The sequence below is a fragment of the Eriocheir sinensis genome, chromosome 18 (assembly GCF_024679095.1).
Source record: "Eriocheir sinensis breed Jianghai 21 chromosome 18, ASM2467909v1, whole genome shotgun sequence".
Taxonomy (NCBI): domain Eukaryota; kingdom Metazoa; phylum Arthropoda; class Malacostraca; order Decapoda; family Varunidae; genus Eriocheir; species Eriocheir sinensis.
In genome coordinates this window covers 1,610,682-1,632,620 of record NC_066526.1, presented here as the reverse complement: position 1 = coordinate 1,632,620, position 21,939 = coordinate 1,610,682, and the positions used below count along the sequence as shown (strand labels likewise).

The 21,939-nt window shown below is 44.0% G+C and overlaps 1 long non-coding RNA gene across 1 annotated transcript in view; it reads right to left on the bottom strand.

The window, feature by feature from the left end:
• LOC127000217 (uncharacterized) overlaps positions 1-21,939 on the bottom strand; it is a 129,388-nt gene that overhangs the window by 80,171 nt on the left and 27,278 nt on the right. Inside the window, exons 2-3 of the long non-coding RNA XR_007753818.1 lie at positions 19,782-19,849; positions 1,104-1,156 (exon numbers count right to left, since the gene is read on the bottom strand). This is a non-coding gene — a long non-coding RNA (uncharacterized LOC127000217). The remainder of the gene's footprint in view (positions 1-1,103; positions 1,157-19,781; positions 19,850-21,939) is intronic.

Sequence of the window (21,939 nt, the reverse complement as noted above, 5' to 3'; positions counted from 1 at the left end):
TCCTTACTCTTCTTTTCCTTGACATTCCATCTAGTATTTTTTTATCAACTTTTTCGCCTTCATTTTCCTTTTCTTCTTCTTTATTCCTTTTCCTTCTCTTCTCTTCCATGCTTCATTTTTCTCCGTTTATCTTTTATCTTTTCTTTTTTTCCATGTCTTTCACCATCATTACCACCAAGCTCTTCCTTTCTTTCTTTTTCCTTTTCTTTTTCCTCCTCCTCCTTCTTAAAAAAAAAACAATAAACAGAAGAGGGAATGTCACCCTGCTACACCACCACCATCATCACCATTATCACCACCATCATCATAACCACCACCACTACCACCACCGTCACCATTATCACCACCACCACCACCACCATTATCACCACCATCACCACTACCAACACCTTCACCTCCAGCATCTTCACCACCTCCACCACAATCACTACCTCCATTCCATTCAGATTCGTTATCACAAGTGGCTATGACGAAGCTATCTTATCAGTAACATTGTCTTCATATAATCTGTTTGAATGAGAAACGCAACACAAAAGGAACCTAAAAATGCTTCCCCTCCTAAAAAATAAAGAAAAGAAGACGAGATTACAGATGAAATAATATCTACTAGGGATGCAAAATAACGCCCCTCCCTTCCCTTCCTGTTTCTTCCTTCCTTCTCTTCCTCCATTTCCTTTCTCCCTTCTCTAACCCCTCCCTTTCTTTTTTTCTCTACTCCCTCCCTTTCTTCCTGCCTTCTCTTTCTCCCTTCCTTCCCATTCCTCCTCTTTCTTTTTTCCTTTTATAAACCCTCCCTTCCTTCCTTCTTTTCTCCCTTCCTTCCCTTCTTCCTTCTTCTCTGCTCCCTCCCTTTCTTCATTCTTTCCTTTCTCCCTTCCTCCTCTTCCTTTCTTCCTTCTCTAACCCCTCTTTCTTCCTTCCTTCCATTCCTCCTCTTCCTTTCTTCTCTACTCCCTCCCTTTCTTCCTTTTTTTCTCTTCTCCTTTCAATACTTCCCATGTTTGTTTTCTACTATTTTTCATTCGGGTTGAGAAGACAATAATAACAGCAGACCACTACTACTACTACTACTACTATTACTACTAAAAACAATCGTCCCTTACCTTTGATCAGATCCACAGGTGAGCAGGAAAGTGAAAGCCTCATGGACGAACACCTGAAAGAAAGCAAAAGTTATTAAGTAAAGGTGTGTGTGTGTGTGTGTGTGTGTGTGTGTGTGTGTGTGTGTGTGTGTGTGTGTGTGTGTGTGTGTGTGTGTCTCAAAGTTGGGAGACACTGAAACAAAGGTATTCAACACAGGTCTTTTTCTTCTACTTTTTCTTACCCTCCTCCTCCTCCACCTGCTCTTCCTTCATCTTCTGCTCCTCTTCTTTATCTCACTCCCTCCACACAGTATCGCATTAACGCCCACAAACACAGGTGAGAAACAGGTCAATACAGATGATAGGACGTACAGGTAAATACACAGGTACGGCCGAGGGTTGCCTACAGGTGTTCCGGGGTGGGGGGTGTTCGTCATGTCTCATTTGGTCCGCTTACCTGGCAATCAATCAAACGCCCACCGCGGGGTTCATTAATCAGCTAATGGAAATAATGGTGCTATTTGCAATTTCCATCAGCTGTGAGCCTTCATGGATTTGTGTGAGTGTATTCGCTAAATTCTACCCATTCTCTCTCTCTCTCTCTCTCTCTCTCTCTCTCTCTCTCTCTCTCTCTCTCTCTCTCTCCTTTGTTCCTTTCTGCTCCTTCTTTTCTTCTTTTTCTTCTTCCCATCCTCCTCCTCTTTCTTCCCACATCTGCTCCTCTTCTACTTCTTCTCCTCCTCCGCCTCCCCTTTCTTCCCCCTTAACCCCTCTTCTTCTTCTTCTTCTTCTTCTACCCACACTCCTCCTCATCCTCCCACCTTTTCTTCCCCCTTAACCCCTCTTCTTCTTCTTCTACCCACACTCCTCCTCATCCTCCCACCCTTTCTTCCCCCTTTCGCTTCTCTTCTTGATCTCCTTTCCACCCCACGCTATCACATCTATGCCAACAGGAGGACAGTCATCAGGGGCACAGAACACGACAACCAAGCGGTAATCAGTGACGAGTGATGACGAGGACTGACGCTTATCACCTCGTCACCAGAACCTCAAGACTGATGGAAAGAAGAAACCCGAAAGACCGATGGGAAAAAAGAAACCCGAAAAACTAATGGGAAAAAAGAAACCAGAAAGACTGATGGAAATAAAGAAACCCAAGAAGAACCCCGAAACTGAAAGAAAAGAAACCCGAGACTGATAAGGAAAAAAAGAAACCCGAAAGTGATGGGAAAAAAGAAACCCGAAAGATTGATGGAGAAAAAAAAAACCCGAAACTGAGAGGGAAAAGAACCCAAAGATTAATGAAGACAAATTAACGAAACTGATAGGGAAAAAACACAAAAGATTGATGGAGAGAAAAAAAACGAAACTGATAGGGAAACAACCCGAAAGATAAAGAGAGAGAAAAAAACGAAACTGAAAGGGAAAAAACGAAAGATTGATGGAGAAAAAAACCCCGAAACTGAAAGGGGAAAAAAAACGAAAGATTGATGGAGAAAAAAAACCCGAAACTGAAAGGGAAAAAAAAAACGAAAGATTGATGGAGTAAAAAAACGAAACTGAAAGGGAAAAAACGAAAGATTGATGGAGAAAAAACCCCGAAACTGATAGGGAAAAAACCCCCGAAAGAGTGATAGGGAGAAAAAGAAACCCGAAAGACTGACGAGAAAAAAAGAAAACCGAAAACCGACCTGAATGATTTTAATTAAGAGACGAACAAACAAGCAAACAGGAACATTAGCAGCAAACGTCGTACCTATTTTCACTGTATAACTGAATAACGTTTCGTGGGTTGCCTACGCTTAAGTTTTGTTAAGTTTCAATTGTCCCTCATTTTCTGCGTTGGTAGGTACACACACACACACACACACACACACACACACACACACACACACACACACACACACACATATACACTGATAATAGGCAAGGCAAAAAAAAAGAAGGATGCCTACGTGAGAGCTATCAGTCAGCTAACGAACACTACTCCTCCGCACTTATCCTCGTTGGCAATCCCCCTTCGCAATGCGTAGGGTATGGGGGTTGCCGCTTGCCACTTTCCGCCAGGTATTAAGTACAGTCAATAACATCTCAATCCACAAACCTATTTAAGTTTTGACGTTCCACCTCCTCGTGTCAGTCTCCCTTCACAATAAGAAGAATCTGACACAAGTAGGTAAGCAATTAAAAGGTGAAAAAAATTAACTAATGGTGGACACGTTCAAACATGTTTAACAGGAACCCGCGCATCGGGGACAGTCAGTTGCGCGCCGGTCTCCACAGGGTGAAGTTCCGTCTCCGCCTTCCCTCGCCATTCCCTTCATCTTCCTTTCTTACTTCTACCCTTCACATCCACGATCTGCCAGGTAAGAAGAAAGTTTATTGTTTCTATGGGCGTGTGTGAGAGAGAGAGAGAGAGAGTGTGTGTGTGTGTGAGTGAGTGAGTGAGTGAGTGAGTGAGTGTGCTTGTGCGTGTGGGTGTGTCGCCTTACGCACACTCCCTTTCCTATCTCAAGACACAAACATCACATGCGGCTGCACATTGTTACGCTACTACTACTACTACTGCATTAGGAATGTGAGGTGAAACTCAATCAACCCTTTAGTTGTCGATTTACTTAGTTTGAATACGATATAAAGATTGAGGTGAGGTGGGAGTGATGGTCGTGGTGGCGGCGGTGGTGTGTGTGTGTGTGTGTGTGTGTGTGTGTGTGTGTGTGTGTGTGTGTGTGTGAGAGAGAGAGAGAGAGAGAGAGAGAGTGTGTGTGTGTGTGTGTGTGTGTGTGTGTGTGTGTGTGTGTGTGTGTGTGTGTGTGTGTGTGAGAGAGAGAGAGAGAGAGTGTGTGTGTGTGTGTGTGTGTGTGTGTGTGTGTGTGTGTGTGTTAATCAGCTGAGGAGGAGGAGGAGGAGGAGGGGGTGGGAGGGGGTATCATGGCGTAAGCTGGCAACATGATACTAAAAAGTTAATATACGAAGAAAAAATAGTAAGCTCTCCCTTTTATTCACTCACTCAAGCACTCATTTACTCACATATTTATTCATTTATTTAATCATGCCCTTTCTCTTTTGCATGCTCTCACTCCCTCCCTCACTCTCACTCACATTTACTCGTAGATTTCTTTATTTACTCACATTAATTCACCTCCCGATTACGTTTCCATCTTGTCTCCATCCCCTCTCATTTTATCAGCGTGAATCATCCTTCTCTCTCTCTCTCTCTCCTCCTTCTTCAATTGTTCACACATCTTTTCCTACTCTTCCTTCTCTTACTTCCCTTCCTTCCTTTCCTCCCTCCTTCCCACCACATATATTCCTTCTCCTCTACGCCTTGTTTATTTTTTTATCTCTGACGTTAATCGCTACTTCGGGGAGATCTAAGAACACACACACACACCAGGTTGCACAACTGAATGCACTTGTTTCATCAATTAGAAGGTGTGCAGGTCTTATCGTCTCCACCACCACCATCATCACCACCCTCACCTCCACCAACACTATACTCACCACCACCACCACCACTATCAACCCCACCATCACCACCATCAGCCCCCCCCCCCCACCACCTCCTCGCTATCACTATATTTATATCACCACTCCTCACTCCTGCTCGACTGCTGAACTGACTGGGTAAAAATGCTTCCTAATGATCTATGACAGGCATGCATACGGGTTAATCTTTATGGTTACTACTGCTGTCAATATTACTCACTGTTATTTGACATCTCTTTTGGGCACTCATGTAGACGCTTTTTTTTTTTATAAGCGTAGAGATTAACGGACTTTTTTCTCAATTATTTGTTCGCCCTTGAGCTGCTTCCTTTACTGCAAAGTGATACCAGTGTTATTATTGTCAACATTATTGGTTTTGTCATGCATGGAAATACAAGAAGGCGGGGAGAGAGGGGGGCAAAGTGAAGTGAAGGTTGAGGATGAAGAATTGAGACAACGTACAGTGATAAAAAAGGATATTATACTCCAGTTAACGAGAAGAGTAAATGAAAACGGTAGAGGGAAAAATATCGGCATTACTAGAAGCTGAAGGCAAAAAGATGATTTAGTGGGACTGGACCATTCATGAACCTGTATGATGCCCCCCCCCCCGCCCCCCCCCCCAAAAAAAAAACAAAAAAAAAACGGGACTGCATATGCATTATGCACATCAAAACAGCTTTGTTTTGAAAATATCAAGATGCTATTTCCCGTAAACTTACCCCTGAATCACTGCATGAAGGCCATTTATTGTCCCTTCACTCGTTACAAAACAGCGCAGTACTAGATTCATGAATGTTTTTCCTATGAAAGAATAAAATGATTCCCTCCCGTGCTGGAAAACATTGGGGGGAGGGGGGCATCCATGTACGTCCCCGCGACCAGCTGCGTACACGGATCAGTGTTCACAGGGATCCGCCTTTTGTTTGTAAACAAAGGGGGGACAACTAGGAACAGGGGGGCAGCCAGGAACACGACACCGGCGACAGTACGAATGATAAACAACGCCAGTCAGCGATGGCCCCATGGATGGCCCTGTCATCCCAAAGGGCCGCCACACCGCGGTGTGATGAGCACCTCGCCGCCATCCTCTCTGCCCCCACCTATCACAACGCGCCCCTTCCCCTTTTGTCTACTTTTAGCATTCCCCTGCCTCAATCCGTCCCACTTTCTTACTTTTTTTCCATTATCATTATAACCTTGTATTAGTTTTTAGTTTCAGTGTCTGTAAATTTTCAGCCTAACGGGTGCCAAATCTTAATAACCCTTTTATTATTATTATTATTATTATTATTATTATTATTATTATTATTATAATTACTATTATCAGTCACATGCGACTTTTCTTCATTTCAATCTTCCACCCCAAGGAAAAAAATGATTCCAACAGCTAATGCCTGAAAAATTAATGAAACAGTCAAAACGTGTCGAGACTTGCTGAACGTTTGGCGCCTTCTTCAACCCACCCACACCTCGAGCGGCGGACCGGATGCGTGCGTGGCCCAGTGACTCTTCAGTCTTCACCCTCGGCGCGTGGCGGTTGCCTGCTGTTCCCCCCCCCCAGTGCTTGAGTCTGTCCCTTCCTCTGGCCTTCTTATTTTTCTGCTAGGTGAGTCGAAGGTGCCAGTGCTTCAGTGCGAGTGTCTGTGACTGTATACCGAGGTGTATTTTGTAAGTGCTATTTTGCTTTCTTTCAATGACGGTGTCTGCATAACTCTCTCTCTCTCTCTCTCTCTCTCTCTCTCTCTCTCTCTCTCTCTCTCTCTCTCTCTCTCTCTCTCTCTCTCTCTCCTGTATGTCTGTCTGCCTTTGTGTGTGTGTGTGTGTGTGTGTGTGTGTGTGTGTGAACTTGATCGGACAACGCTGATTTAACAACCTGTGTGTCTCAAGTGTTCTCAAATGTGGTGGTCATTCTTCGTTGTGGCAGCTTTAGACCAAATGTGACAGGAATATTAAAGCCAGTGCGTGTGCGTGTTAACGTCCCCCCGGCGATCCTATTACCACCTCTTCCCTCGAACAGTAGTCCCCAACCAGGGGTCCATGGTAGAATTTCAAGGGGTCCACACTCTGCTGATTGGTACGTCTTCTGCTTTCAAATAAAATGGGCTACAGCTTAATCAGCAAAACAATGCAATGCATTTTACCTCACTTAATTTTTGGCAGAAAAATATTCCACTAATTTTGCTGGCTGAAGATATTTCGTTGTAGGGGTCCACAGGTGAAAGTGACGAAGAGGGGAACGGGACAAAAAAAGTTGAGAACCACTGATCTAGTCAAGACATCATGAGAGAGAGAGAGAGGGGGGTGGGGTCAGAGCCGGTAATGGGAGGGGCCTGGAAGGAGGGACAGGCGGAGAAGGGTTGTGGAAGACGACGCGAGTGAGATGAGAAAAAGTGACAAAAAGCGAACCAAACTGACAACAGAGCGCGACTATAAGGAGATAAAATGCAGGAAGTCTCTCTCTCTCTCTCTCTCTCTCTCTCTCTCTCTCTCTCGCTCTCTCTCTCTCTCTCCTTAACCCCCTCTTCCTTCCACTCACCCCCCAAGAAAAAAAAAAAAAAAAAAAAACGTTTACAGTTTGGTTAGTACACCATAACACACACACACACACACACACACACACACACACACACACACACACACACACACACACACACACGAGCTTGTTTTTAAAGGAGTCAATCGTGTTACACTGGACCACTGATGGTGGGAGCTTATTCCATTCTCGCACTACAACGTTGGTGAAGAAAAATTTGGTGCAGTCTGAATTGTCTACATTTGAGTTTTGTGCCATTGTTCCTCGTTCGCAAAGTGTCATCGATCATAAACAATTTTGTTCTGTCTACATTCGTGAAACCATTAAGTATTTTAAAACATTCGATTAGTTTTCCTCGGAGGCGACGTTTCTCAAGAGAGAACATGTTAAGGGTGGAAAGCCTTTCTTCGTAGGATTTGTTGCGCAAGGAAGGGATCATTTTTGTTGCTCGACGCTGAACACCTAGTTTAGCAATGTCCTTTGCATGGTGGGGAGACCAAAACTGTACCGCATATTCCAAGTGGGGTCTGACTAAACTATTGTAGAGCGGAAGTATTACATCTTTATTCTTGACTAAAAAGTTTCTTTTAATGAAGCCCAACATTCCGTTCGCTTTATTTGCTGCATCGATGCATTGATGTGAGAATTTGAGGTTTGACGCGATTTTAATCCCTAGGTCCTTAACGCATTGAACGCTTGTGAGTCTAACGCCGCGTATTTCGTAATCGAACTTCTTATTTTTTGTTCCAACTTGAAGGACCTGGCACTTGTCTACGTTAAAGGGCATCTCCCATTTATCCGACCAAGCTGCAATTTTGTGCAAATCCTCTTGGAGGCCTTGCCTGTCTTCGTCAGTGAGAACCGAGTTACCAATCTTTGTGTCGTCTGCAAATTTACTAATGCGATTATTGAGTCCAACAGCCACGTCGTTGATGTAAATAATGAAGAGTACTGGGCCAAGAACCGAGCCCTGAGGGACGCCACTATTGACCGGCGCCCACTGAGTTAAATTCGTCAATCACAACTCTTTGTTGTCTGTTGCTCAACCAATTCGCGATCCATTGGTTTACTTGACCGTCAATACCTATTTGCTTTAATTGATAAAGTAATTTATGATGTGGGACTTTATCAAACGCTTTCTGGAAATCAAGATAGACTACGTCCACTGATTTGGTTACGTCATAAATTGAGAAGAGATCGTTATAAAAGGTCAGTAGGTTTGACAGGCAGGATCTTTTGTTACGGAAGCCATGTTGTGAATCCCCAATTAATGAGTGGCTTTCGAGGTAACTCACAATTTTGTCTCTAATTATGCTCTCGAGTAGCTTACCTACAATTGAAGTTCGACTAATGGGTCGGTAGTTACCTGGTATTTTTTTGTCTCCTTTCTTAAAAATCGGTGTCACGTTAGCCTATTTCCAATCCGAAGGGACGATGCCTTGTCGCAAGGACATATTGAATACGGTAGTGAGCGAGGAGAGTATTTCGCTCTTTGTTTCTTTAAGCAGTATAGGATATACTTTGTCGGGTCCGGGACTTTTATTTGTTTTAAGTGAATGGAGAGCTTTAAGGACTTCATCGGTTGTTATTTCAAAATTAGGCAATGCATGCTCGAGATTTACAATAGTACTGGTGTTGGTGGTAGCGAGAGGAAGACTGTTAGTATTAAACACCGAGGAAAAGTAATTGTTTAAGAGGTTTGCAATGTGTTGGGTGTCAGTCACTAATGCACCGTCGCTGTTTGTTAAAGGTCCAATACCACTTTTGATCGCCTTTCTGTTGTTTATGTAACTGAAGAAGGATTTCGGATTATTTTTACAGTTGGCTGCAATATTTTCTTCATATCTACGCTTTGCCTGACCTACTAGTCTTTTTACTTGTCGCCTGGCATCATTATAAAGTCTAATGTTTTCGGGCGTGCTTTGTTCTTTCTTTAACCTGTAAAACAATTTTCTCTCATTGACTGATTGTTTAATTTCGCTATTAAACCACGGTGGGCTTTTATTATTGTTAATTCGCTTCTCGCACAAGGGGACGAATATGTTCTGCTGAGTAAGTGATTTTTAAAGCTTAGCCAGGCTTCCTCTACGTTGCCGTCATCTGATAGTTGTATTTTTGTTAGTTTTTGTAGGATTTCTACGAAGTTAGCTCTTTTGAAATTGGGCACCTTTACTTTTTCAGTCACTGATGATTGAGCTCTAATGTCGACGCGCACTAATTCATGATCGCAAGAACCGAGGTGTTCTCCTATCGTGACATTACTGACTAGGTTATCTTGGGTCGTTATAACAAGGTCGAGTATATTATTTTGTCGAGTTGGCTCAGAAACCTTTTGGCTTAGATAATTTTCTTCTAGAAATTCGATCATTCTATGTGACTCGCCTTCTGTACCTGACAGTGTCGCCCAGTCGATATGGGGGAGGTTAAAGTCTCCTAATATCAGTGAGTCGTTGTTATTAAGTGACTACCTTAAGACGCTGTACATTTCAAGGTCGTCATCGAGTGATTGCCCGGGAGGTCTGTAGGTGACAGATATATTTAAATTGACTTTTGCACTGTTTATTCGCACGCACAAATGTTCAACGTTACTGTTTTCCGGTGTTTTGTCAGTGGGTTGCAAATAGCTTTTGACATAAAGGGCGACGCCACCGCCTCTACGGTTTACACGATCTTTGTTGAAGAGTCTGTAGCCATCTATGCTGTATTCGGAACTTAAATCAATATTTGTGGTGTCGATAAATGTTTCGGTTATAGCAATTATGTCAAAATTTTCTGTTAGAGCAAGACATCTCAGTTCATCAAATTTGTTTCTTAGGCTACGCGCATTGAAACTAAGGATTTTTAAGTTATCTAGAGGCTTGGTAATAGAGGTGGTGGTACTTGCGGGATCACGATTACGGGTTTGTTGCGATGCACGGCGTCTATTTACACGGGCGGGGTGGAGGGACGTGGCTGTGACTCGTTTTTTGCTCGGATGACACGTACTGCGTCGTTGAGGAGCCTTCCGAATCTGGCTGCCTCGATGGGAGACAGGTGCAATCCGTCCCTGTGGAAGAGCTCACTTTGTCCATAGAAATTGTCCCATGCGTTGAAGAATTCAGAGAGAGAGAGAGAGAGAGAGAGAGAGAGAGAGAGAGAGAGAGAGAGAGAGAGAGAGAGAGACTGTAACCACATTTTCCAACTCTGCATCACTCCTTACCGGCTGCTTCTTCCCAGCAGACGGCGTAATGGCGAACAACGGAGTCATCCCCTCTGACCCGGAAAACCTCGCTCCGGCAAGTGGTCAGAACGGACAGGAGTGGACTCTAGAGTCAGGGAACGTGGAACCTCAATCTGCCTCTACTCAGCCACCTTCTTACCATGAAATGCAGCCATTAGTCGACGCTTTACAGTCAGGGCACGTGGTAGCTGAATGGAGGGCAGAGGGAAACCAGATCACTCTATTCACATGTACCACTGGCCTGGAAGGAAGCTTGAATGGCTTGGGTCCTCAGCCGCCCTTGGTGCTACTTCAGCCTGAGCAGACTCCAATCGAAGTTGTGGAGGGCAGAGGCCATCAGGCTATCGAGCTTGAACCTATCTCTGCTTCAGTAGGTAATTCGCCGTTCTCGTTGGATGTAGTTGTGAATACACCAGTAAGTGGTGCAGGAATTCAGGCACCTCTGACTCGTCCTGAAAATGGCATTTACCGTCAGCAAGAGGCCACAGTGACCACTCATGGACAAAGTGCAGTCGTGATGACGAAGGAACACCAACCCGAGACCAGCACCAAAAGGAAGAGAGGGATGATGGAGAATGACGGAAGGGCGGGAAAGAAGACACAAACAGAGAATAAGCCTAAAAAGTACCAACTGGATCCTAACGATCCTGACATCACGCCAGAGGAGAAGCACAGCAGAATCAACGCAACGAATGCCTGGAAAAACAGAAACACTAAAAAGAATGAACATATGGAGATGGTCAAGCAACTCGAGAGTTACAAACAAGTGCTGGAGAAAAAAAACCGAGTTATCAAAGACTATCAGACAGAGAACGCTCAGCTCAAGCGCCAGCTTCATGAGAAGCAGGCTGTGGAAGATGAACTCATGCACCAGCTTCATGAGCAGCATTCCCAGAACAATCACCTCAGGGCCATTAACAGGCAAGCAATAGCAACACTAGAGAAAGCCAACCCCGCCGACTCTTCATCACAACAGGGCTAGCCTCAACGCTTCGCGGCAGTCCTCGCTTGCCGCCCCGTGCATAAGTGCCTATAACGTCACCTGCCATGTTCAAAGTGTCTGTTTTTTCTCTAATATATTCAAGTAACTGTTACTCCTGAAAAGAAAAAAATGGACCAAAGTAGTAGTGTCCTGCTGTTGAAAAAGATCAAAATCCTGATGACCAAAGCCACACTTTCACTGCTTTCACTTTCCTTTTAAGCTCGATCTTCTTCGTCGCGTATTTGATGGGGACTTCCGTGGCACTCAGCAGCTCCCTTTGGCTGTGATTACTGTGATCTCACTTCAAAAGTGTGTCCCGGTTTTCTTTCCGGTGAGATTTGTAAGTCTTGAAAAGATAAATACAAAACGCTACTTATATAAAAAAAATATATATTTATAATGGATTATTTTATTATATCGTGATTTGTTAACCATTCCAAAGTCATATATCTTATGTTTTTATTGTATATATTGGCATGTCAGAGATTTGTGGAAGAGAATTCTATTTCATTTCCATGTTTTCAAAATCTTGTGGTTTTAACATACATTTTTATCCTAATTGTAAACGGCACCTGCAGTGGCGTTATAAATATCTAATTTACGCTAATTGGGTTTTTATATATGTAATATATTTTAGAAAATCTTAACAGTATATTTCCCTTCGTGACTGCATCGTGTACTCAAAGGTTACAGAACGGAAACCAGTTTGATTTCGGTGCAACTCTTCACGCAGGCCACGGTTTGAGGAAGCAGAGATGGAGTCGTCAGGATAAATAAACTAAATGATTTTTTAGTTTGTTTTCTTCACTTAAATGTTCCCTTTAAGGACCCCAATACTCCTAACGTAGCTCAGTCAGCCATACTGTCCTATTCTTTGTTACCAACACTGAGTGGTTACGGTTTTATGTGTCAATGATAAAATACTTTCATTGTTCTTTAAACCATCAACTACCATTCAGCTACTGTTATTCACTTTTTTTGGATTTTTAAAAGGAATAAGTTACTATTTCTATATTGCTTTCATTTCTTTTCCTCGCCAAGACTCGTGTACTCTCAATCTCAGGCGTGACAGTCGGCAACACGTGTAGGAGGACAACAGGTAACAGGCGGGTGAGTGATGAACACGGACAAGCAACGACAGGAGGCAAGCAAAGCAGGTTGTTCTAGCAGCGCATCGTTAAGCTGACAACACGCCGACAAGAACAGAGTGACGCCACGAAACTCCTTGGGCCATATTATTAAACATATCGGAGCTTAAGAACACATGTTTGACACGGTTTACGTAGTTTGGGGGATTTCCAGGGATAATATGACGACCCTGGTGTTAATTTGACCCTTCTGTCTCTTGAACCTAAAAGACGACTCATGAGAACCCGACTAATCTCTTTTTTGGCCTTTGGAAATAGCTCATGTGAGAGGCAGAAGTCTGACTTTTTTTTTTAGGTGGTGACGGAAAAAAAAAAGACACGCCAAAACCATGCATACATAACAAATAGGAACATCATCTTCAAATTAATAACAAAAATAATGTAAATACCAAGTTTTATTTCACTGAGGCATAACAAAGGGACAGAAGGTAAAACGAGAGTGCAGACCCATAGTGCTGGACTCAGTGAACGGTTGTGGTGCTAAAACTATGGAACTATTTACTGCCTTAACTCAAGCAACAAGTGGACAAGCTAAGCAGCAGGTGGCCCAACAGCCCAAGCCGCACGGACCCCCACACAGGGCCCGAGCTCTGGCTGACGGAGGTGCTGATGGAGTTCCCAGAGCGCTGCAGCCCACTCTTCATGCTGGCACGGAGGGGCGGCGCAGCACAGCCAGACACTTCGGTCCATATTCTTGAACATTTCGTCGCCCAGGATCACATATTTAGTAAGGCTTTCGTTGGAGTTTGGGCCATTTCCAGGGGTAGTTTTATGACCCTGGTGGTAGTCTGGCCTTCTTCCGTACCATGACTAAAAAAAACCACCACTCAGTAAAACCCAATTGATCCAGATTTTTGACCTTTGGAAAGAGTTGATGTGAGGAGGAAGGGTCAGATAACACCTCCACCTCTTTTAACCCTGCTAAGGTCTCATGGTACACTATTTTGACGCGGAACCTGCGCAAAACAAGTTTTTACAGGCGACTTATTTATTTTCAAAGTGTTCAAATATTTTTTTTTTCAGAATTGTTTCATTATCTAAATACCTTATAAAATAATGTTTGAAGTATAGGATGCAAGAAACTAGACTCCTCTAGGTAGTTTAGTTCCAGAGACATAGCCGTTAAAATGTTTGTCACGATTATGACTCAAGATACCAATACCGCAAAAAAATCTTATGATACCTTAGCAGGGTTAATGCTCCATCTTACTTCCTTGATCCCGAATTACTTGTATCTTAACATGGTCAAGAATACGCCGTTTGCAACTCGGAGCATTTCTACCACTGCAGCTCTCCCCATTTCACTGCGTCTAATAAAAACTAAAATAACATGGATAATAACAACAATAGTAAGCTCATCACAGTTATTTATTTTTTTTAAATCCACCACTTCTCTGTCTGATGCTGTGTGTGTGTGTGTGAAGGGGGGGGGGGGGGGGGTTAAGGCTGCAGAGGTGTGAGACGGACAGGTAACTTCTCACTGACCTCAAACCTTATGTGTGTCTATATTTACCTGGATTTTACAAGTGCCTGGTTAAGAGGCTCACCTGGCGACCTGACGAAGCTAAAAATACCTGCTGACTTTTGCCTCGTGTGGGCCTTTCCTTTTATTGCTGAATATTACGTGAGCACTAAAGGTGAGCAGCACAGGTACACAACGCAGGAATGAGGTACAGCACACACACACACACACACACACACGTGGTTCCACTATGAATGAACACTTTTTTGATCAATTAACAGGTGTACAGGTTATATTATTACCACCATCATCACCACCACAACTAACATCACCACCACCACTACTATCATCCCTCCCCTACCACTACCATCACCACCACCACCACCGCAACTAACATCACCACCACCACGATCACCCCTCCCACCACCACCACCACCACCATCACCACAACCTCGCTGTCGCTATATATGTAAAAAAAAAAAAATCTTATTATCGTTATTATTTGTTTGCCATTATGCATAGAGATAAAAGAAGGGTGGGAGAGAGGGGGGCAAAGTGAAGGAAAGGGAGAGGATGAAGAACAGAGGTACAGAGAGTGACAAAAGGATATTATATTACAGGTGACGAGGAGAAGATGTAACAGGCGAAAGCAAAATAAAAATCTCTGCATACTATAAATTGAACATAAGAACATAAGAAGAACATATGAACATAGGAGTCTGCAAGAGGCCGGTAGGCCTGTACGAGGCAGCTCCTCTGAACCTAAGCTTCTGTGTAGCTCCCGTGTATCTAACCCCACGTAATATCGCTGTCCATGAATTTATCTAATCTATTTTTGAATGTGACAATTGTATTGGCAGTCACCACATGACTGCTAAGCCTATTCCACTCATCCACCACCCTGTTACTAAACCAATTTTTGCCCATGTCCCTGTTGAATCTGAATTTATCCAGTTTAAATCCATTACTTCGTGTCCTACCCGGTTCTCTTACTAACAAAACCTTATAAATGTCTCCCTTATTAAAGCCCTTCATCCATTTATAAACCTCGATCATGTCTCCACGCACCCTTCGCCTTTCTAAAGAATGCAAGTTAAACTGTTTGAGTCTTTCTTCGTATGGCAAGTTTCTCAACCCCTGAATCATCTTAGTCATCCTCCTCTGCACCGATTCTAACATTTTGATATCCATTCTATAGTAAAGTGACCAGAACTGAACCGCATAGTCAAGATGAGGTCTAACTAATGCTAAATATAGTTTGAGGAAGACTTCGGCGCTTCTGTTGCTTACGCTCCTTGAAATAAATCCCAGTACCCTATTTGCCCGATTTCTACCTTATATGCATTGTGCCCTTCAACGGAGATCAGAGCTCACTAAGACCCCTATATCTCTCTCGCACCCAGACCTGCTTATGAGAGTGTCATTTAAGCAATAGTTATGAGAGGGGTTGTTCCTACCTACACTCAGAATACTGCACTTCCCTACATTGAACTCCATCTGCCATTTATCCGCCCAGTCATACAATCTGTTTAGTTCACCCTGGAGAATACTAGCGTCCTGATCCGACTCAATTACTCTACCGATCTTGGTATCATCTGCAAACTTACTGACATTACTACTAATTCCTGTATCTAAGTCATTGATATAAATAATAAACAAAAGTGGACCTAATACCGAACCTTGTGGGATTTTTTGTGTGTTTTCTTCACCTAAATGTTCCCTTTGACCCCAATACTCCTAATGTAGTTCAGTCAGTCGTGCTATCCTATTCTTTGTTATAATTAATAATACCGAGCGGTTACTGTTCTGTGTATTAATGGTTAAATACTTTCATTGGTCTTTAAACCATCAAAAAGTATCATTATTTTCCAAGTACTTTCTTATTTTCAACTACTTTTACTCGCTGTTTTTTTGTGTGTGTGTTCGTAAGCCAATACTTTTATTTGATCTTAAAACGAATAAGTTACTATTTCTATATTCCTTTCTTTTCTCTTTTCCTCGCCTAGACTCGTGTACTCTCGATCTCATGCGTGACACTCAGCAACACGTGAAGGAGGACAACAGGTAACAGGCGGGTGAGTGTTGGAGGCGAGACAAGCAACGACAGGAGGCAAGCATAGCAGGTTGTCCTTGGAGCGCATCGCCAAGCTGAGAACACGCCGGCAAGAACACAGTGACCCCACGAGACTCCTTTGGCCATAAACCCATATTTTAAAACGTATCAGGCTCCCACTACGACTATTTTCCAAGGCCTCAGAGAAGGTTAACCGGGTTTTCATGGGTAATTTTCCAGTTCAGGTGCAGAGGTCGCGTAAAACTATCACTAGGATCATAAAACAGTCCATGACAAGCCCAGGAACTTCTACGAGAGGCTTTTCAAACGGACGAACTGAGAACCCGAAACGATAAAAGAAAAAAAAAAAATACGGGCTTATATTTCCAGTCATGTCGAAGCTCAAGCACACATATATTCGACGCTTGACGGGGTGGCGGTGACTGCGCATGCGAGGTAGTAGCACTAACATCTGCACACAGGTGTTATCGATATAGCGGGTGCTCATTAACTAGTAGAAAGGGGTGTGTTCGGGAGTTATGTGTGTGTGTGTGTGTGTGTGTGTGTGTGTGTGTGTGTGTGTGTGTGTGTGTTATGGTGTATCCTAACCCATACTATCCCGACGAAATCTAATGCGAATGGGGATTAAGGAGAGAGAGAGAGAGAGAGAGAGAGAGAGAGAGAGAGAGAGAGAGAGAGAGAGAGAGAGAGAGAATGAATGAATGACTCGGGTGTTCTCTCTGCCCAGTCGAGTCGCGGGAGTCATGCTTGAGAATTGGCATAACCTTTGACTTTAAACCATACGCTGTGAAGAGGAAAATTTAAACACGAGGGGAAGGATGAGTGCGGAGATATGTATGGTAGGTCTATGAATGAGCGAGAGTACGTATATGAGTAATTAGATGAGTAAGTGTACGCGTTAGTAAGTAGATGAACGGGTGAATATATAAAGGGGTAAGTCGATGAATGTTAGTAAGTGAATGAGTAAGAAGATGAGTGAGAATATGAGTAAGTGTGGAGATGAATGAGTAAGAAAGTGTGAGTCAGTAAGTGGGTGAACGAGTAAAAGAATGTGTTGGAGTGCGAGAGAAGGAAATTGAGAAAAAAAAACTTCCAGAATTTTCCTTTTTTATAGGAACTACATTTTTTTTCTAAATAGTGCACTCCTCTTCCCCCAAACCTCCCCCTTTTGCCGGATCTGATCCTCCCCACAGTCTCTCTCTCTCTCTCTCTCTCTCTCTCTCTCTCGGATGATGTCATGTGTCTAGCATGTAGCAGGCTGAAGGGAAGATCGTCGGGGCGTGCGATAAGCTTCCTCACTACATTGTTACCTCAAGTAGGAAATTCGCAGTCAAGGGTTTAATATCTCTGAGCCCAAGCACACACATTTGACAAGGCTTTCGTAGGAGTTGTGGGCATTTCCGGTAGTTCTATGACCGTGGTGGTAGACTGACCCTTCTTCTGTACCATGAGCCTGAAAAAAAAACACTCGTGAGGACCCGAGTGATCTTCTTTTAGGCCTTTGAAAATTGTTGATGTGAGGGGTGGAAGTAGCTTTGCCAGATTATCGTATTCACCACGTTGTATTTATCATTTTTAAGCCTCAAACTCTCGTACCTGCACAAAAAACGATAGAAAATTAAAGTTAGCGTTACAGCTGTTATCTATTGATGCTCTTTTTTTTTACTTTTTGCCATAGTTATCGGTCCGAAACTACGAAAATACAATGCGATGAGCACGATAATTTGGCAACGCTGGACCGTGGGAGTGTCTGACAATGCCAACCTGAGGCCCTTCTGGCAGGATCGATCGACTTGCCCCAGTCATGAGTTGCGTGGGCGTCCCCTTGATCTCCTCCACTCAGGGTTGTCGCGTACATAAGCAACCCTATGAGCTGGATCGACGTCAGAGAGGCTTGTTGCGTGCCCATGTAGCCGGGGTTGGCGTTCACGGAAAAGGAAAGTTTTGTTTAGTCGGCGCAACATCTGTGGTCATAATGCCGGAGAGAGACAGGAGGGGGAAGGAATTATAGGAGAAGGCAACAGATACCAGGAGACGGGACACAACCCCCGATTAATACCTGGTACCCATTCACTGCTGGGTGGCCAGGGGCGTAGGGTATCGGAAAAGCCGCCCAACTTTTTCCACTCCGCCCGGGAATCGAACCCGGGCTCTCTCGATTGTGAGCCGAGTGTGCTAACCACTGCACCACGAAGCCCCTGGCGTTCACGGACTAAGCCGGCAACAGGCCTCGAGTCAGTTGCACCACAGTCGCTGGTTCGACACGAAGTCATAGAGAGAGAAAAAAAAAGGAAGAACGAGAAGACAAAAAGAAGCAGCAGGAAGAGGAGATTAAAAAATACCCAGAATAAGGTGAGGAAAGCATGAATGACCAGTCTGAATAGCTTAGAAGAAAAAGCCCACAGTAGGTAAGTAGGTAACCATGAAAGAAGGTAAGCAGGATAGGGAAGAGAGAAACCGATTACCCTAAATAGGAAAGTGCCAAATTGAGTAGGGAAGTAGGAAAGCGTTGAAAAAGAACGTCAAATGGAGTGGGAAAGTAGGAAAGCTTTCAAAGGGTGCGGTAAATTGGGTGGACAAGTACCAAAACGTTAAAAAAAAGGTCACATTCAGTAGGCAAGTAGAAAAATGTAGAAAAGGTGTGTGAAACTTGTAGGCAAATAGAGGAACATAGAAAAGGTATAAACAGGTAACCAGTGAAAAGAAAAAGGCAAACTGAGACGGTAAACAGTGAAACCGCAGAGCAGGTAAGTCCAAATCGAGCAGGTGGGGACAAAAAACAGAGCAGTAAAGTGACAAAGCAAGCAGGCCAGCAGGGAAGAGGTTAGTGAGAAAGAGTAAATTGAGAAGATAAGCAGGGAGTAAGTGAGTAGGAATGAGCGAACTGAGAAAATAAGCAGGAAACAGCAGGGTAAGAGTAGACAGTAAGAGAAAAAGAGTCAAATCGAGTAGGCAAGCAGGGAGTAAGTCAGTAGGAATGAGCGAACTGAGAAAATAAGCAGGAAACGGCAGAGTAAGACTAGACAGAGTAAGAGAAAGAGAGTCAAATCGAGTAGGCAAGCAGGGAATAAGTGAGTAGGAATAAGCGAACTGACATTAAGCAGGAAACAGCAGAGGAAGACTAGACAGAGTAAGAGAGAGCGAGTCAAATCGAGTAGGCAAGCAGGGAGTAAGTGAGTAGGAAAGAGCGAACTGAGAAAATAAGCAGGAAACAGCAGGGTAAGACTAGACAGTAAGAGAAAGGGAGTCAAATCGAGTAGGCAAGCAAGGTACCAGTAATTAAGAAAGTGCAACATCCGGGTTACCACAGTTTACCTTCCTCAGGTGTCCCCAGGTATCCATTTATCGGCCATCGCGAGAGGAAGGATGATTAGCTAGGTGGGTTGCACGACGACTTAACTGGCCGGGATTCGAACCAAGGCCAGCAGATTTGTACTTCGGCGAGTGAGTGCCAGGGACAGAAGGGCGAGGTAGGAGTTGCTTACCTGGAGCCACTAGTGAAGGTAAGTGGCACCAGGTGGCTCTCTGGAGGTCAATGTACGGGTGAAGTTAATTAAAGAGATTGGGAAGCTTGAAAAATAACGAGAAATTACGAGCAGCGGGAGAGAGAGAGAGAGAGAGAGAGAGAGAGAGAGAGAGAGAGAGAGAGAGAGAGAGAGAGAGAGAGAGAGAGAGAGAGAGAGAGAGAGAGAGAGAGAGAGATGGGGGGGGGCACCTTCATTTCTACCTAGCTGTGTATTTCCGTCCTAAACGTTTGTGTTCGTAAAAGACAGGATAGCAACACTCACCTCACCGCCATCCGCCCTCGCCCTGTCTTCCCGCTGTCTCCCCCGCCGCCTCCCTCCACTGCTCGCGTCTGGAGGGAGAGAAAGAGAAATAACAAGGTATGGCAGAGGAAATCAGTGACGCTACGAAGAGATAAATATTGATGAAAAGATGAAAATAGAGGAAATCAGTGAAAAAATAAAAGAAAAACGAAAGAAAAAAAGAGAAAACCGTGTGCAATAGGGAGTCAGTGACGCTGCGAAGAGATGGAATATGACGAAAGTAGAGGAAATCAGTGAAAAAAATAGGAGCAGAAACAATGAAAAAAAAAATAATGAAGTGCAGGAAAAAATGATGAGATGAAGTAATAACCCAATACGTAGTCATTTATGATAGCTCCTCCTCCTCCTCCTCTCCCTTCTTTCTATTAGTGATAACCTGCCTAGCTCCTGTTCCTGTTCCTCTCTCTCTCTCTCTCTCTCTCTCTCTCTCTCTCTCTAGCCAAGGTCAGTCAACCAGTTACATTCTCCTTGCTTAGATACACGAGTTTTTTTTACCTTACTAAGAAATTTTGAGTAGTAGTAGTAGTAGTAGTAGTAGTAGTAGTAGTAGTAGTAGTAGCTGTAGTATGTGGTGGTGGTGCATACATTTGTGGGTTAGAGACACCTGTGTTTCTCACGTCACAGGTGTTACAAAAGCCGGCGAGGGAGGGAGAGAGGGAGGGTGTGATGAAGGGAGGGAGGAAAGGAAGGGGTGGAGGGATGAGATTCAGTGAAGGGGGGGGAGGGGGGGGGAGGTGGAGGGAAGAAGGAACGAGATCAAGAGGCGATAGAGGGAAGGATGGAGGGGGTGAAGGGAGGGGTGGAGGAGGAGAAAGGAGGGAGGAGAAGGACAGTGAGTGGTGGGAATAAAGGAGGAAGAAGGAAAGGAAGGAAGGAAGGGAAAGGAAACAGGATGACTGGAGATGAAAGGAGGAATGTATTGAGGGGAGGAGGAGGAGGAGAAAGAGAGGAGTTGGAGGGGAAAGAGAGGAGGAGGAGAAAGAGAGGAAGAGGAGGAGGAGAAAGAGAGGAAGAGGAGGAGGAAGTGTGAGTGTGACACTAATTATTGAGGAAGGTGTAGGTCTCTCTCTCTCTCTGGCATAAACAAACTGGGAGGATGAAGGAGAGAGAGAGAGAGAGAGAGAGAGAGAGAGAGAGAGAGAGAGAGAGAGAGAGAGAGAGAGAGAGAGAGAGAGAGAGAGAGAGAGAGAGAGAGAGAGAGAGAGAGAGAGAGAGAGAGAGAGAGAGAGAGAGAGAGAGAGAGAGAGAGAGAATGAGGAGCGGCCATGAGAACTTTAAAACGCAGAAAAAAAAATCAACATGAAAAACAAACAAAAAAAAAACAAAGACAAACAAACGAACAACGAGAAAACAATGAAAAAAAAAACAACAACATTCAGGAAAATCAACCTCGACCAAAGAGCTTAAAAAAATACTAGATTTGATGGAGGGAAAAAAAAAGAAAGAACCCAACACTGACCTACCACTCGGATTTTTCAGTCACCGCCGAGTGGAAACTACCCACACCCACATGCTGAAGACTGAAGATCAACCATCACTCCCTAGAAGCGTAGTCCAAGCTCAAGAAAATCGAGTTCCGGGGGGGCAGCATGAGCCAATGCAAGATGGCGCCACTATAAACTGTCGCCTGCGCTAGAACGGGCTGGGCCGGGTACTCAGTGCCCCTGGGAAGACCAAATCAGCCGACCATCAGGCCCTGCTGGAAGATGCTTACCGGCGCAATAGGCAAAAAAAAAAAAAATCAATAGAGCAAGTGTTGAGAGAGAGAGAGAGAGAGAGAGAGAGAGAGAGAGAGAGAGAGAGAGAGAGAGAGAGAGAGAGAGAGAGAGAGAGAGAGAGAGAGAGAGAGAGAGAGAGAGAGAGAATTACAACACATATCCTCCACATAAAATCAAAATATATTAGTACTCCCATGTTTAACTGAGAGAGAGAGAGAGAGAGAGAGAGAGAGAGAGAGAGAGAGAGAGAGAGAGAGAGAGAGAGAGAGAGAGAGAGAGAGAGAGAGAGAGAGAGAGAATTACGAAAAAGGTTAAAATAAAATAAAAGAGAAGCCAGAAATGATTACACAGAAAGAAGAGAAAATAAAATAAAAGGAGAAGGAGAAGAAAAGAGGAATAAG